At 36.2% G+C, this 18,560-nt stretch overlaps 1 protein-coding gene across 1 annotated transcript in view; it reads right to left on the bottom strand.

Moving 5' to 3' along the window:
* Window positions 1–18,560, bottom strand: part of HECW2 (HECT, C2 and WW domain containing E3 ubiquitin protein ligase 2) — a 289,847-nt gene that overhangs the window by 204,078 nt on the left and 67,209 nt on the right. The window lies entirely within an intron of this gene.

Here is an 18,560-nt window from a genome sequence, read left to right as displayed (position 1 = left end):
GAAGCTTTGCTTTCAAGACACAATCACTTAATAATTTTATTCATCTTATACATATTTTATATTTTAAATAAATAAGTTTAATTAATAATATTAATAACTAATATTAGTTTTATTATATTATCATATTGTTAATAACTAATTTTAATAATAAACTAAATTTAATTAATAAATATATTGTTTTAAATAAATAATTAGAGGGTGTTTTAATGGGGCACTTTTCTGTGTTCACATCATAACAGAATGTAAGCCTTAAGGGTAAGGGCTCTTTTGTTTTTACCTCTGTATGTCCAATGCCTAGCACAGTCCATTTACTTCTATTATAGCCTAATACATGGGTTCCCCTAAATCACCGAGCTACACAAAATTGTACAATAAAAAGCCCTGGGCTTTTTGGAAAAATGGTGTTAGGAGAACAAGGCTCAACAACTTCATCAATGATACATTAAAAAACGAGAGAACAACCTAGTAAAAAACAGTAGCACAGTTTCTTAACTGCTTAAGAAATACATAATTAAGAAATTAATACATAATTTATAAGAAACTTAAGAAATACATAAGTACTATGTACATGGTGGTCCATCCATTGCCTCAGGTTGTTGTTCAACCTGCATGGCTGGATCTGATACCCACGGGGCTCTAGATTGGCAAAGTTGACAGCCGCACTTCAGAGGGAAGCCTGGACAGGCATTAGAGGAAGATTTGAAGCTCGTGAGTGATTGCAAAGTGTTAACAGTTTTCTGCATTCTCACTGTGTCTTGAGAAGGAAACCACACGTAAACGAATTTGAAATTTTTGGTATACTCAAATTGTTCCCCAATATGTCAATCATATTAGAAAAAAAAGCATGCTTTTAAAACACGTATAATAGTAAAATTAACTGTATTTCAAAGCTTGCTGAATGAATGAATGGGCAGACAAGAGAATATTTTGGTGATAATCTGATTTATGGATGCTAATATAATGTGGCTATAAGTTGGGTATAAATTAAGGGATATAATTTAATGGATGTAAATTAATAATAGATGATATTTGGGGCTTTAAGGTTCATAGAATTTTTTAAAAATATTTATCTTATTTGCTGAAAATATTATTTTAAAAGAGTGTTTTTTTTCTCTCATGGAAAAAATAAATATAGCAATGAAGGACAAAATTATATGTTGAAGTTTAAATTGACTTTTCAGGATATTAGTGAGGAATATGAAGTATAAAAATGAATTTAGAATTAAATGAATGAATAAAGAATTCAACTTTTCCCTGAAAAGCTCATTACTTTTCCTTATGGTTCTGTACTTTACACACATCATTTTTATGCATTATTCAAACTACAAATCAGGCAAGTTCAATTCTGTTGCAGTTTCTGTTAGACAGTATTCATTGACATTGTGTTTATATACCAGCCAGAATAATTTATTCTGCATATAGCGGATGACCTGTCTGCCTCATTTAGGAATTTGTATTCCAAGTCTTATATTTTGAAACTCATGTGAATTTCAAAAAACAAAACAGAGTTCTTCTATAGAAAGGAGGAAAATTGCTAGAGTTAATGGGAAAATGAATGATGATTTTAATACAAGTCTGCACCCCTTTAGCTTAGGAGGGTCATATGTATTCCAGATCCAAATTGTGCTAAGAAGTTGTACCACCATGTAACAGGCCTTTTCAGTTCTCAGTAATCACAGTTTCCACTATCATAATTATGCTGACTTACTGAGGAAAAAAATAACCAATATGCAGAATCATGTGGAGAAAATAGCACAAGTGGAGAACCAATTTTTACTAACTGTATTATCTACTAGGATCAAGCTCTACAGATCCATAAAATCCATTACCCTCTATTTAAACCAGTGATTCCCAAAGTGGGTGCCACCGCCCCCTGGTGGGTGCTGCAGCGATCCAGGAGAGTGGTGATGGTCACAGGTGCATTTGAGGGCAGTGAATAACTGTAAGGGGGCAGTGATAGTATGTGACAGGGGGCGCTAAGGAATATTTTTTCTGGAAAGGGGGCGGTAGGCCAAAAAAGTTTGGGAACCACTGATTTAAACCGTGGACCATTTTGTTTGCCTTCTGCCTCTTTCACTGAACAAAAAATGAGAAGGGCTCAGCCATTCTCTTTAATGTCACTCCTCAAAGTTAACAATATGTCCTTAAAACAACACCTTTTCCTAAGCTTCCCTTTCCCTCCTCTAGACGCTTTTGGCAATGTTGGGTCTTTTTATGAAATTCATCAACTAGAAGAATAAAATTATCATTATTAGTCTTATTATTGTTGTTGTTGTTCAGCTTTCTCCAAGTCTTTATGACCCTATTTGGGGTTTCCCAAAGATACCGGAGTGGTTTGCCATTTCTCCAATTCATTTGACAGATGAGGAAACTGAGGCAAAAAAAAAGCATTACGTGACAACCAAGGTCACACAGCTAGTGATCTAGGGTCTAATTTGAATTCAGGACTTCCTGACTCCAAACCCGGTACTCTATTCACTACACCCCCTAACTGCTCCACTCTCATTAGCTAGCACCTATATAGCACTTTAAGAAGTAAAAAGAACTTTTCAAATATTCTCTCATTTAGTCCTCACAACAATGGTAAGTGCCATTATTGTGTCCATTTTACAGATGAGGGTGAAGCAGACACTTTCCCCAAAGTCACATAGCTATTAAGTGTCTGAGGCCTGATTTGAACTCGGGTCTTCTTCATTTCTGTTCTAGTCCTCTATCCATTTTACCATCTAGTCTTCTATCTTGAAAGTAAAAAGCGAGGGCAAACCTAACATCAGTCTAAAAATAAAAGCAAGTATTTCAGGCACACACATATAAGGAACATTTTATTTTACTGTTTTTCCTGCACTCTAGTTGAGATCTGTAATGTTTACTTTGAATAACAAGCAAGGAAGACCTGAATTTTGAACAGTGTTAAAGTTCAGTGCTGGACACACTCTATACAGTTCCTGTTTGGGGTCAGGATTACCTCTGAGCCGTCCCCTGCTGCGTCCAACTTTTGCTTTATGAACAGTGCCAAGAATAACTATTTGTTTTCCTCTCCAAGTTAAACAAAATGTTTATAAAAAGGTGCTAGAGAGAGAGCCTGGGAATACAGATCTAATCACCTGATCATTAGCAATATCATCATGCCCTTTCCTTTACCTATAGAGAACACCAGCCAAAAGCCAGGAAAAACTAATTTTATTTTCCATAGACAAATGAATAGCAGCTCCCCCTGAGGACTTGGATGAAAGACAAAGGATCAAGTGAAAGCTAACATGCTTATTACTTCAACAAAGCCAAAGAGATTTAAAGATCTGTTTCCAAGAGAAAATAAGTATGTCTTATTTTCCGGTGTGTGTGTGTGTGTGTGTGTGTGTGTGTGTGTGTGTGTGTGTGTGTTTAGGAGTTTTAAAAAAGGTAACCACATTTGGAGTAGCTTTCTCACCTAATCATTTAAATGACAAAGAATTCACCGGGCACTGAAAAATCAGTAGACCTAGGGGTCTAGTCCCAGTTGGCACTAGTGATTTAGAGCATTTTTTCGTAAGATTATAGATAACTTTGATTTCTTCTGAAAACCTGTTCAAATCCTTTGGCCATTTATCAATTGAGAAATGACTCATTTTCTTATAAGTTTGCTTCCCATTCTCCATATATTTGAGAAAACAGGACTTTGTCACAGAAACTTGCTGGAAATTTTTTCCATTTTCCTGCTTTGGCTGTATTGATTTTGTTTGTGCAAAACCAAAATTTGACATAATCAAAATTTTCTATTTTATATCTTGCAATGTTCTCTATCTTTTTTCTGGTCATAAATTGTTCCCTTATCCATAAATCTGACAAGTAAAATATTACATGCTTTCCTAATTTATTTATAACATCACCCTTCATTTCTAAATCATGTGTCCACAAGATAAAGAACTTATCTTGATAAACAGTGTTGGTCTATAACTAGTTTCTGCCAAACCCTATCCAGTTTCCCCAGAAACTTTTGTCAAATAGTGAATTCTCACTCTCAAAGCTTGTCAAATGCTAGATTACTGTAGTCTTTTACTACTGTATACTGCATACCCAATCTATTCCATTGACCCATCACTCTATTTCTCAGTCAGTACCAAGCTCTTTTGATGCTTTATAATACAGTTTGAGATCTGGCATTCATTAGGTGGTAGGTACTGTGCTATGTTCTAGAATACAGCAAAACAGAAAATAGCTCCTACCCTCAAATTATATTCTGCTGGGAACTATGTTCACAGATAAGTCAATTCACGAAGTAATTTCAAGAGTGGAAGGGATGAGATAACTAATAATTAATAGCTACTTAGCTTTTGGCAGGTAAGTGACTCAGTGGATATGCCAGGCTTGGAGTCAGAAAGACTAATCTTGATAAGCTCAGATTTGGCCTCAGACATTTATCTGCCTGATTTTGGGCAAATCACTTAACCTCAGATTCCTCATCTGTAAAATGAACTGAAGAAGGAAATGGCAAACCATTCTAAGTATCTTTACCAAGAAGACCCTGAATGGGGTTATGAAGAGAGTGAAATAAATGAACAACAACAGCAATAACAACAAACTTTGAGCTTTGGGATAAATTAGAGAGCAGCTGCACCTGTGATTTTATTGGTATGGAGAAATTCCCAGTGAAAAAACTCTCTTTACCAGTGCAGCCCAGTAATTTTTCTACCGCTCTAGGTTTAGAAAGTTGCCTCGAACACTAAGAGGTTAAATGATTTGTCCAGAGTCACAATACCAATATATCACAGGCAAAATTGGGGCCTAGTTCTCTCTGATTTCAAGGCCAGCTCTCTTTCCATTATACCACAAAAGCTTTTGGAGAGGTAATAAGAGAAGTCATAATAGCTTCAATTTATATAATTTACAAAATTCGTTCATATGTACCATCTCATTTGATGTCCATAACAGTCCTATATTGTGTTTTTTAATGCATGGGAGGATTGGTCAGATTTAAATTCAATGCAGAGCATCTTATAGGCAGCTGCTTATGCTAAATGATGAGCAAAGAAGAATTCCCTAAATGACTAACCAAAATTGGAAGGTCTAATTTCAGTAAAGTATTTTTTATTAGAATACAAATAAAAACCCACAGACAACACAGAATTGACTTGTCTCCAATTAATTTTAAAGTTCCACAATTATGCAAATTTCTTTTAGCTAACTGTGCATTTGTATGTCAGCAATCATCCTGGAAAAGGTTAAGTCGAACAGATAAAACTAACCAGAGGACATCTTTGTAAAAGGAGATGGCTCTAATCCAAAACGCCTTTCCTGGAACAAACTGTAACGGCGCCATTCAATCTGAGCCCTCCCCTACTAGGCTATATTTAAGAATCTGTATTTCTATTAAAAACTCCTATTTTTCAGAATTTTGGATTCTGCCTTTACACTTGCTTGACGATTAAGCACCAGTTCCTGAATCTAATACACAAAAGCTTTTGTTTTAAAAATTGTAATCTTTCATGAAAAAAATTAATGCATAAAAAAGCAGCTGCATGAAATAGAAAATGTCAGTGGTTATTTAACACATTAAGAACTCAGTTGTGACATAAACAAAATAAAATAAGACATTTAACATATGCTCAAGAAATTAGCTTCTTGTAGAACTAAAAATTCAAAAAGATGATGAAAAGGTGGCATCTCTCCACTAAAGTATTATATCCTCCCAAGAAAATTCAATCCAGCTTTCCAAATGCCACTGTTTCATATCTGTCCATATCTTTGGGCAGGAAGGGAGGCATTGGTTATCTGGATCTGTGATTTCATTGGCTTAGACAAATCCCAAAAAAGAAACTCCCTTTACCAATGTAGATCTGTAATTACAGTCTTAAGAGGGTTGTATAGGACCCTGGCATGTTGAAGTGTTAAGTTTCTTATCCAGGGTCATACAACCCCACCGGGGAAGGGGCTGATGTGAGGGAAGGTAAAATGAGGATGGAAAGTGAGACAGGAAGAGAGTCAAGATAGGGAGATGGAAGGAAGAGAAAGAGATAACTAGGGAGAGGAAGAGAAAAAGGAAAGTAGAGGAAGGAAGGGAAAGAGAGGAAGGAAAAGAGAGAGAGGGGTGGGGAGAGGAGAGAGAGAGAGATAGAGAGAGAGGAGACTTACATCCATTTCTTCCTTACTCCAACCAAGACTGGCTCTGTGTTTATACTGATTTCAAATCATTTAAAGTGAAGATTTATGAGGTACTTGTTAAAAGGAAGTTTCCATCTATGAGATGGTGTTGCCCAAAAGAATGACCTTGTAGCCAACTATACAGATTCAATTCCATGTCACAGGATATAGGAAAAGGCAAGCGTCATCCCTCATAAGGGCACCTCTGAGGGATAGAATATAAACCTCAGGATACATCTGGAAGCGGAAACAGTAAATAACCACAGGGCAGAAGGGTCGTGTAAAAGTTACTTTTAGACTAAAAAATTTCAGCCAGAGCTTCGAGTATTAAATTACTGTGATCTCAAATTCCTAAGTGACCTGCCCCACTTGGAATTTTAATATATGCATTAAATCAACCATTGGGTAAAAAGAATGTTCAGAATACCAGGCTCCTTTCGCAAAAATAACTCCAAGTGAAAATGAGTTTAAGGAATTTCAAAAAATCATATATGAAAAGGTTATTTCCATTTTCTGTTTAAATAAAGTTGGTCACAGAATTGGAAACAATATAGATAGCTACTTGTTTTTTATACTACTTCACAGTTTACAGAGAAACTAATATCATAAAGGGGGAAAAAAGGCCTGTGCTTACTTCCCCCTGAAGATCTGCTCTTAAATCTTTCAGTGCTCTGGGCATTTTCTCTGGCTGTCCCTCACTGGGGCTTGCTATGCCTTGGAAGGCTCTTCTTCCTCTACTGGGTCAACTGATTTCCCTGGCTTCCCAACTGCAATCCTATCTCTTATAGGAAGTCTTTCCCAAACCTTTTAATTCTAGTGTTTTTCCTCTACTAATTATTTCCTATTTATCCTGTATACGGCTTGCTTTAAAAAGATTTGTTTTCAGGGGCAGCCAGGAGTCTAAAGTCAGGCCTACAGACAGAGGGTCCTGTTTTCAAATATGATCCCAGACACACCCCAGTGAGTCACTAAATCCCCCTTGCCTATTCTTTAGTGCTCTTCTGCCTTCGAATTGGTAACAACTCTAAAACAGAAGGTATGGGTTTAAAAAAAAAAAAGATGTTTCTTTGCATGTTTATGAGATTCTTGTTAAAAGTACCTCATTAAAATCCCCCATTAGATTTAAAGCTCTGTGAAGGCAGGAAACGTCTTTTGTCTCTTTTTATATCCCCAGCACTCAGCACAGTGGCTGGCACATAGCAAATAATTAATGTGTCTATTGATTTCAAACCTATGATAAAACAATTTATGGAGTTGGTGACATTTTAATTAATGTCTTTGCTTTTCTTTTTCTTTTGGCTAGGGAAATTCTAGAATGAAAACTCCCTCCACTGATATAGATTAGGAACACATACAGAAAGTCACAAACATGTTGAAGATCTACATTGGTGTAAATAGTTTCCATATTGGGAGATTTCTAAACCAGATAAATCATAGATCTGGGTCAAAAGAATGAAGTCCCATCAACACCTAAAATTTAACATGTAAAACTTTATTCATTGTCTTTGCCCTGAAATACATTCCTCCTTCTAATTTCTCTCTTTAAAAAATGACACTATTATCCTCCTTGTCGCCAAAGCTCTGTATTTACTAAGTCTAGTCAACTGAACCTCCTAGCCACCTGGCTCTGTCCAGTAAAGAGTAATAGCTCTCAAGAAGGAGGATCTGAACCCAAACCTAACCTCTGATCATTATTACTTTCTCTCTAGGGCACCATCGTCTTCCCAGTCTCCCAAGCTCACAAATTCAATATCATCTTGAACTCCTCATTCTCACCATCCCATATATCCAATGTTGCTAACTTCCTCACCCTGAAGCAGACCCTATCACCTTGCACCCAGACTACTACAATAGCCTGCTGGTAGGTCTGCCTGCCTCAAGTCTCTCCCCATCCACTCCATCCTCCATTTAGCCACCAAAATGATTTTCCTAAAGCACATGTCCAATCATGTCACCCTCCTAATCAATAAGCACCAGTGGTTCCCTATGGCTTCCAGGAACAAATACAAAATCCTCTGTTTGACTTTTAAAGCCCTTCACCTATTGACCCCCTCCAGGCTCTCCCGTCTTCTATCACTTTTATCCCTGCCCATATGCTCTCTGATCCAGCTACACCATCCTCCTTGCCATTCCTCACACTAGACATTATTTCATGATTGTCCCTTTTCGGTGGCTGTGCTTATGTCTATCTCTGGGCTTCCTTGGTTTTTCAGCTCAAATCTTGAGCTGAACACACATATATCTACGCACACATATATACTTTACTCTTATTTATAAACATATAAACATGTAAACATGCAAACATATAAATAAATAATACATATAAATATATTAGATATTATATATAAATCATATAGTTGTTATCAGGTGGCCTCCTCCATTAGAATATGAACTCTGAAGACAGGAACCATGTTCTTGCCTTGCTTTAAATTCTCTCTACTGAGCAGAGAACTTGGCACATAATAAATGTTTGTTGACTGATTTAACCTGCCCACCCCTCAGTTTCCTCATCTACAAAAAGGGAATGAACTAGGTGATCTCTGAAATCCTTTCAACTCTTTCTGATGCTATGATTACCACTGCCACACACTGTAGTTCAGATGTCCGTTATTTTCCACCTAGACTATTTGAGTAGTCTTTCATTTCCTCCACTTTCCAATTATAGTGGGTAAACACACAGGGGGCAGTAGTGGGTGAAAGGGATGAATGGGGAATGATTGTGGTGAAGAGGGATAACTTCTTGTCACAAATACAAATGGGAAACCACACTCACTGCCACAAACACAGGACAGAGCCAGGAGTGAGTAGTGACAGGGTTGGGAATGGCAGTTAACCGCACCCCCCCCCCCAACTGCCTCCTTTGACCAGCCAGGGATTCCTATTAAACTATAGTGGGCCCTCTGGGTTGTGGATAAGGAACAAAAGGAAGTTATAAAACATAGTTTAATGATGACAAAGAAAGGGAAGGATTGTGGGAGAGGTTTCGACTAATCTAAGAATGAGAGCCAAGGCAACTGTCAGTTCAGAATGGGGTTTGGCTAACTTCTCTCTAGATATGGCACAGACAGATAGACTGAGTGGCTGGCACAGACAGATAGACTGAGGTGGCTGCTAAAAGGCTTCTGGAGACAAGGGTCTTCTCACACCACAGTAGATACTGATCCAAGTTGAATCCTTGATGGTGTAGGTACTGGAACAAATCCTTGGTCAGCTATTAAATCCACAGTACTAGGGAGATAGGCTCTTTGCACTTGGTCTACCCAAGAGCAGTGATTTTCCTCAACCTAGACCCTTGCTTGATGTTAACACCCAACATCTCCAAAGGGTTTCAGGTAACAGACAGTAGTGAGATCCCTGCTGCAAAAAAATCAGCTCCCTCTTCCAGCCTTGGCAGTTCACTCTTCTTCACAACAACTCTTTCTGCATTCCAATCTAGAATGTCCATCTCTTCCAGCAAAGCTCATGGGTCCTGCAGTGTGTGCATTACTATTTCCTCTCTATCTTCATGTCCTAACTTATCTTTGCCTATAACACAATGTATCCTCTACCAAGGGGTCTTCACCTGAAGTCCATCAATTTGATTTTGAAAATATTTCAATATATGTTTTTCAATAGAAATGATTTTCTTGGTAGCCATATGCATTTTGTTTTATTTATATAAAAATATCATTTTGAGAAAGTGTCCAGAAGCTTTACTAGATTGCGAAAGTGGCCCATGACATAAAAAAAGGACAAGAACACCTGTTCTAATTAACAAATAATCTTCACAAAAACACTGCTGTAATCTTGTTATCCTGTTCCTTAAATGTCTGCAGTAGCTCCCCATAACCTAACCAAATTTAGATTATTTAGCTTGGCACCTAGGACCCTCCATAATTTAGCCCACATCTATCTTCCTAGCCTCCATGCTACAGCCAAATCAACCTACCTGTCATTCCCATATGTTCCAAGAGTAACTGGTAAAGTTTAAGCACTATATCTATGTGAATTATTATAAAGATTATTCACTAAATATGATCCAAGTCTTCCCACTTCTGTGCCTTTTTTTTCATGCAGTTTCCTATAACTGGAACACCCTTTTTCCACAACCCGATTTTCATCTAGGGAAATTCTATGGCATCTGACAAAGTCTAACTTAACTTCTGCCTCCTCTCTGAAGTCTTCCATGATCCTTCTACCTACTCACTAGAAGTCTCTCCCTCCTTTCAAATATTATAGCATTTTATTTATACTTCTTTTATGGCGTTTGCTATATTCTATTTCATGTTACACTTATTTATATGTTTTATTTCTGCTATTATATTATGAAATAGTTTAGGGTAAGGACCGTGTATTGATTATCTTTGTAACTCCCAATACCTAAAACTTTATACAAAGTAAATGCTTAATAAATGTCAACTGAAGAAAAAATAAAAACTTGTTCATTGACTTATATGTTAAGGATTCATGATTTTCTTGTTAAGGGGACTAATGGAACAACCTCTAATAGATGCTCTTTGAGAGGTGCTATGGCCAAAAAAAAAAAAAAAAGCATTCCCAAGCCTCTCCAAAATTAGACAGTCTGGACACAGATAGGCACAGAATCTATCATTGGGTCTATAGTCAAAATTTTCTATTTTGATTTGACCTATCCTCAGATGGCAGAGCCTTCAAGAACCCAGAGTTACCTCTATGCTATAATAAAATCTTGAAGGGTAACTTCTGTAGATGTCATTTGATCAACAATGAATTATACAACATGAAATATGGAACCAAGAAAACATTATTCCTATTTGACTCATAATAATTTTACTCTGAGCTCATTCTCTATTCATAACTATTTTTAAGAAGTCTCACTGGCAATTCTATCTTCATATTGCTCTTCTATTTTATGTACAAAGTAAAAAGAAAGTGAAATATATTTCTTTCTTTGGTTTTAGAATAGCAGCACCCTATCCTTTCTTTGGAATAGCTCTAAACAATTTTCCTCCTGAAGTGAAATCTTCCTTCTACGGTTCTCTCTAATAAAAGAACTCTCCCTTTCAGAGCTGATCATGGGAGCTGATTTCCTTCTATTTATTTTTTCTAAAATGCCCTTTTTATACTTAAGACTTCTAGTGATAGCACCCTGCTTTGGCTGATTTCAATTAAGTCCCTCAATTCAAGACTGGGTTAATAATAATGCAAGTTGGATTTTTGAAGGACAAGACATTTTCTCACATAATTATGTGATCACTGCAAAATTAACCATTAAAAAGAGTAAATAAACATTTCCCCCACAATCAACACTTGCAGAATGCCAAACCTAGGCAGCTTGTGAGAACCCCTCATTTCTATAGGCTCAGTTGTTTTTTAAAAAGCATTAAGAGAAGCGGTGTAGTTAATGGAAGGGAGGATCTCAGATTGAGATGAAGGTGAGTTCAGGGTTCCACCTCTGACACATATTGTTAACCCATGTTCCAGTGACCTGGAACAAGTCATTTAACCTTTGAGCACCCCAGGCAACTCTCTGAGATTTTAGTTGAAAAATAGTGACTAATTTGCACTCATAGAAGGAATTTCCTTTACCAGGAAGACTTTAAGCCAATTTCTTCACAGATCCAGACCAAAAATAAAAATGTTGTTTTTGGACTAGTTTTATGATTTCAGTTGGTTAGGGAACTCCCCAAAAGACAATTCCCTCTACAAATGCAAACTGGCATATGCTCCCCAACTTATTCTCTTAGAGAGCTGCCCAGGGCACTGAGAAGTTAAAAGTAAATTGTTCGGGATCACAGTCAGTATAAGTCTTCCTGCCTCAAAATGAGTATAAGGAAACACATCACCTTTAAATAATTATAGCTATATGTGCCAACATCTGCTTGCAAAAAAATGAAAAGAGAAATTATAAGAAGTTTTTTTATAATATCCTTCAAAATAAATCAACATAAATTTTGATTTTTAATTATTTTGATTAAAAGATTGACTCAGGATCAAGAAAAATAAGAGGCCAAATGTTTATGGACTACTCAGAAACCACACACTCATATGCCATAAATACTTATTTTAAGGAGAGAGTCAGAGGATATTTGACATGGTAAGGGTTAAATAGCACTAAAAAAACTGAAATTGACCATTTTTTCAGTATACATGAAATGCCTCTTAATCAATACAATCATTTTAAAAGGAAAGTTAAGTTTTTACTTAGTTGATCTAATTAGAAGGATAAAAATAAAATGATATTTCTGTGATTATTTAGTTCTAAACCAACCAGTCTAAACAAGATGTTAATTTTTTAAATGGGAAATGAGCAAAAATCAAGATATTGACTCTATTAGCATTTTTGAGAAGTTTAACTGATTCAATATAATCAACAGAAGGAGACCAAAGGAACATAAATACAACATCAGTAAGCAAACACTCTTTGAGAAGAGGAGAGAGATGGCAGCATAAGAACCATCAAATTTAGAGTAAATGTTCATTTGCAAAATATTATCAAAGAAAAAGAATATCATGAGAAATATACCTTTGAAATGAGCAAAAAAAAATTAAGAGAAAACAAGCTTTCTCAGAGTTTAGCATAAGATTCAGTTAGATCAGTGATTCCCAAAGTGGGCACCACCACCCCCTGGTGGGTGCTGCAGCAATCCAGGGGGGTGGTGATGGCCAAAGGTACATTTATCTTTCCTATTAATTGCTATTAAAATTTTTAAAAAATTAATTTGCAAGGGGCTAAGTAATATTATTCTGGAAAAGGGGCGGGGGGCTAAAAAAGTTTGGGAACCACTGAGTTAGATCTTAATGAAATATCTGCAAATGACAACAAATAGAAATGATAAAATAATCTTCCACTATTTTTATAGAGATCCATTTTCATCAGAGATGATAGTGTGACCATCATATTTGATCTATACTCACTACCTCAGGATGTGAGAAACTGACAATAGTACTCCAATACTGAATTTGGGAAGGGTAACTGACAAAATATTTATATACAGAAGAAATATGTGTTATAAATGCACTCAAGAAATCTATCTTCATAATATATCACAGAACAGAAAAATCTCAGAAACATAAAAAAGATCACAGATGGTGATCACCAAAATAAGATAACCAAGAAAAGGTATAAGTTACTACTAATCCATATTTTTTGCTTTCTATTTTTTTTAAACCTCTTCTGTCTTAGAATCAAAACTGCATATTGGTTTCAAGACAGAAGAGTGGTAAGGGCTATGTAACAGGGGTTAAGTGACTTGCCCAGGGTCATAGAGTAGGATGTGTCTGAAGTAAAATTTCAACCCAAGACCTCTCATGTCTAGGCCTGGCTCTCAATCCACTGAGCCACCCAGCTGCCCTCTGCTTTCTCATTTCTTGATGAATATGTTAAAAGGAAAGAAGTAATATTTGTAAACAGTTTTCTACAGCATCACATCTTCATGTAAACAAAATTCACTGATAGGGCCATTGAACATAAGATTCCTGTGTCTTATGTTTGTTGATTCCCCAAAGAAAGCTCTATTTGATCAAGTAAAGAACCACGTAGACTTAAATGATGGGATTTTGTAGTGGGAATAATTTTGGATTCCAAGTCTTTACTCTGTTGTTAATATTTCTGTGGCCTTGGTAAAGTCACCTAATCTTGTTGTTTCTCAGTTTCCTCATCTATAAAAAGAAAGAATTAGACTAGATGATCTCTAGTTACCTTCTAGCTCCAAGTCAAATATAAAAGTGATCTTTGACTTCTCATTCTCCCTTAATCCATTGGCAGGTCTTTTAATTGTCTCTTGAGTTCATTCTTCTTGCTCCACTTAGGTAGTGAGTTCCCTAGTAATGGCCCTCATGACCTCTTGTAATAACCTCAGATTATCACAACAGCTCCTAATTAGTCCTCCTGTCTCAAATCTCTTCCTTCCCCAATCTATCTCCCACCCAGCTGCCAGAGTCTGACCATTCACAATAAACTCTAGTGGTTCTTAGCCTCTGACCACATGGATTCTACCAACACACTCTCACCATTCACACACACTCTGCATACCAAGCAAAAGTGATCGTCTTGCAATTTGACATACATACCATCCCTACCTCCTTTTTCCATATCATTTCATAGGCTATCTCCAGTGCCTTAAATGAATTTCCTCCTCATCTTAGGTTCTTGGAATTCCAAGTTGCATTCAAAGTCTAACTCAAATGCCACCTTCTACTTGAGGTTATTTTACCCAAGAGGTATCCAAGAGACACCCAGGTGCCGCTTCCCCACAAAATTGCTTATTTAGTGCATTCTTAGAGGCATATATGTTTTTTAAGATGACTAGATATAAGCAGCTTGAGGGCAAGGGCTTTTTTCATATTTGTCTTTATAATTTTAGCCCTTAACAGTATCTGGCACCTAGCAGACTCTATTCAGGTGCTTGTTAATTGTTGATTGATTGAAACAACATTCTATGGGAGATGAAATCAAGGAGAAAGATGTGTTTTCTGAGCATAAATATAAGGCGAGTAATAAAACAAGGATCCAGATATTATTCAAAGGTGTTTACCAATATCATGTCATGTAAAGTCTAAAGAGAAAAGAGAGCTTCCACAGATGGTGAGATCAAAACCTCTATCTCAGGGGCATCTGGGGGGCTCAGTGGATTGAGAGCCAGGCCTAGAGATGGGAGGTCCTAGGTTCAAATCTGACCTCAGACACTTCCCAGCTGTGTGGCCCTGGGCAAGTCACTTAATCCCCATTGCCTAGCCCTTACCACTCTTCTGCCTTGGCTCCAAGACAGAAGGTAGGAGTTTTTTTTTTTAAATTCCTCTATCTCAATTTCCACAATTGTAAAATGGGAATAAAATAAAGATCAAATGAGATGATATTTATAAAGCACTCAGCAAAGTACCTGATATATAAAAAAAAAATCCTATGGAAATGCTTCCTACTTTCCCTTCCCTGACTGCTAACCATTACAGGCTTCTATTTGTGGTGGATATCATGGTAATTTTGAATGGGTCTCTAGGAAGATTAAAATATTTCCTGAAAGAGCCTGACCAAGCTGACTAAAGGAGAGAGACAAAGGTGGTAAAGAACAAATATTTCCCAGCTTGTGGCGAATAGATTGATGATCATTTACAGAGTCTCCAGAATCACAGAATCTCGAGGTTAGAAGGGGCATCCTCCATAAATAACACAGTTCAACTCCTGCCTGAACAAGAATCCCTACAACATGCCAGATAAACAGTCATCGCTTGAGGACAGCTGTTGGGACCCCCTGAGTCTTCTCTTCCCCGAGACAGACATCCCCAGTTCTTCCCCCTAATCCACTTAGGTCATAATAGAACCATCCTGCTCACTATCCTTTGGGATCCTTCAAGTTTATTAATGCTCTTCCCATATTCTGATACTCAGAAACTGAATGTAAAGTTTCTAGAAATGGTATGCCCAAAGTACACTGGGACCATCCACTTCTTAATCTTGGACAACTGAACTCATTTAATACACATTAGCTTTTTGGGTTGCTAAATCACACAGTTAACATGGAACTTGTCACTCGCTAAAATCACTAGATGTAGCTATGCCTAATCTTACGAAGGAGATTTTTTTAAAAAGTAGAGTCTTAAGACTTTACCTTCTTTCTTATTAAATTTCTCACTGACCGAGCCCAGTCTTCTAGACTGTCAAGGTCTATTTGAATCCTGACTTTGTCACTCAACATAAGTATCTAGATATATCTTAGTCCATCGGTGTAGATGTGTGTTTTTCTCTCTCACTGCTTCACTCTCTCTCTCTTTGTCTTTCTCTGCCTGTCTCCCCTCTCCCCAGGCACTTGGCCTAGAATTCAGTAGGAGGGGAGGATGAAGGTAGTTTGACTTGGGAAAATCGGTAACTCCTACAAAGATTTCAAGCTGCTCACTGACCCAAATACCTGCCTTTTTAACGCCTCCTGTATCCAAGGAGAATATGAGATGGTCTTCAAATCACAGAATATCACTATATCTTTACAATTATAGGTGGCACAATATGCAACTAAAAAACATATGGCCAGCCTAAGTAGACGATAACAATGATGTTGACTTATTTCCAGTGAAGATGGGCAAATATGTGATCTGGAAAGGAAGAGGGCCAATGATGTGGTGAAGGAAAATTTATCATTTGAATACTACAACATTTTTAAAATATTCAACGAATCCAGGGAAGATCCCCAGCAAACTTGGTGAATTCACTATGAAGAACTTTCAGAGACATGGATGGGGATTATCTATAAAAAGTTTGGGTGTATTGTTTGTTAGCTACACAGGTGGAAAGAGTAACCATACCAAAGAAATCATGGTTTCATTAAAGGACTGAACTGTGTCTGTTTTGATTTTTTTAATTCTATTGATTATAGACAAATTATTTTAAAAGGCCATATAATTTGCATCCTAATAATTTCTGCATCTAAAAGGATCAAGAGTGAATCTAGTCAATAGTCTCTAATTTATTAAACTGTCAGGGGTCATGAAAAAATGGATTTCAGTTTATTAATAGCCTGGAAATGGATCCCAAGCTATAATAAATAAAGTTGAAGGAGTGCTGGGAAGGCAGGAAACTGACACTTACCTCCTATCAGGAGGCCAGCAGTTTCCCAGAAATCAGCCAGAGCTGAAAATGAGGCATTATTAACAAGCTACGGGTCTCATACTAAAGTATTCTAGAGGATTTGTGACTTGGAAGACTAGTGTGATAGAAGAATGTTAATTTATGGAAACTTCCTGGAAAGAGCTACATCGAATAATGCAAATGAAAATGTTTCTTTAATTAGTTTCTCTAAAGACAAAGGACTCCAGAGAAGAATATCACAAAATTCCCATGAAGTCAAGAGTAACAGAAATAAATGAATGAGACAAGTGACCACAGAGAACAAGTAGAGTTGAAAGCAGAGTTTTTGCTTTATAACCCTCAAGGCAATTTTGAGATGCAGTTTATTCCTTGATTTCATGTTCCCTCTTAGTTTGATCCTAATCTCACTGGATATCTATGTATGTCTTCCATTGATAGGACAAGGCATGAAAGAATTGTGTGTGTCTGGAAACTGGGTAAATGGAACATTAAATTACTCTTTGTACAGTGTCCATAGAAAGGTAGCTTCCACTCTTTAGTTTAAGCCTTTTTTTCTAATAAGATATTAAATAAGTAGAGTGAAAAAATAAATTAAGCTTTTTAAATCACATGGCTATTAAAATATTACAAGATAAGCCTTAACACAAAATCACTCTAGCGTAACCCTAAAAAGTTGGAAGGTTGTTCTAAAATTTGTGTCTAGTTGTGGCAAACATAAAAACAAAAGCAAAATTTCTAGACTCCTATAGATGGCTTGTATTTTTTGGTAGCCTTCAAATTACAACTGCAAACTATTTAGGGGAAAGGATGATTTTAATCTTTTCATTTATCTGAAGTATTTCATAGACAGCAGTATTAATAAATATTTGCTGAATAATATGATATTTAAAATTAGAAGAGATGAGTTAGATTACCTTTATGAAACTAGGAAGTAATAATAATACCAATTATTATTATCTCATCATTATTAATGTTACCAATTCATATTATATAAAGCCTTAAGCACTTCTTCCCCATCGCAACTCTGTTGTCTATTTTACAGACAAAAGAAAAATGAATCATATGAAAGTGACTTTCTGTGGGTCATTATAGCTAGTGAGTTTCAGAATCAGGACTTAAAATTCAGGGCTTTCACATCATAGATGAATATTCTTACCAATACACTATATTGCTTCCCCTAGTTGGCAGAAATCACAGTAGTTTACGCTGATTACTTATAAATAACTTTTGGATTGCTTAGAAATTATTCTACTCACCAATTATGGAAACCACTGTTTCACATTGAGGTACTTCTCAGCTTTAGGTCTTTTAATAAGAAATAGTGATATTCTATGATTTGAAGACTATGTCATTGTTCTTTGTATTTAAAGTCGATGCTAACACTATTGATCATTCTAGTATGTTTCTGGATAAGGATAAAAAGTTATATTCTCAAGCAGCAGTTCTCAAACTTTTAGATCGCAAGACCCCATTACACTCTTAAAAATTAATCAAGGGCCACAAAGAGCTTTAACTTATGTTGATTGATATCTAGGATTGTGCAAGAGCAACCAGTGAATCAATTGTTAAAATTTTCAGTGTGAGCATTTATACCTAAGAAATAATAAATTAAAGTTTACTTTATTGTTTTGTTGATTAGACTTTAAGAAAATGATGGAAAAATGTTAATTCAGATTAAGTTTAAAGTGTGTCACACATTCATTCCCCAACAAAGAACCTATTGTTAAATATCTGCCAGCACACCCATGAATATCTATTAATATTTATTGTATTAAAATTTTATTATTATTAAAATTAGTATTATTTTTTAAATAGTTTTTACCTTTTAGGACCCACCAAAAGGGACACAAGAACTGCTAGGAGTTCCTGAACTACACTTGAAATCACTGGTTTAAAGTATATTCTG

This window comes from Gracilinanus agilis, chromosome 3 (genome assembly GCF_016433145.1).
Source record: "Gracilinanus agilis isolate LMUSP501 chromosome 3, AgileGrace, whole genome shotgun sequence".
Taxonomy (NCBI): Eukaryota; Metazoa; Chordata; class Mammalia; order Didelphimorphia; family Didelphidae; genus Gracilinanus; species Gracilinanus agilis.
The sequence above is the reverse complement of the archived record's forward strand: the minus strand, read 5'-3'. Positions and strand labels throughout refer to the sequence as shown.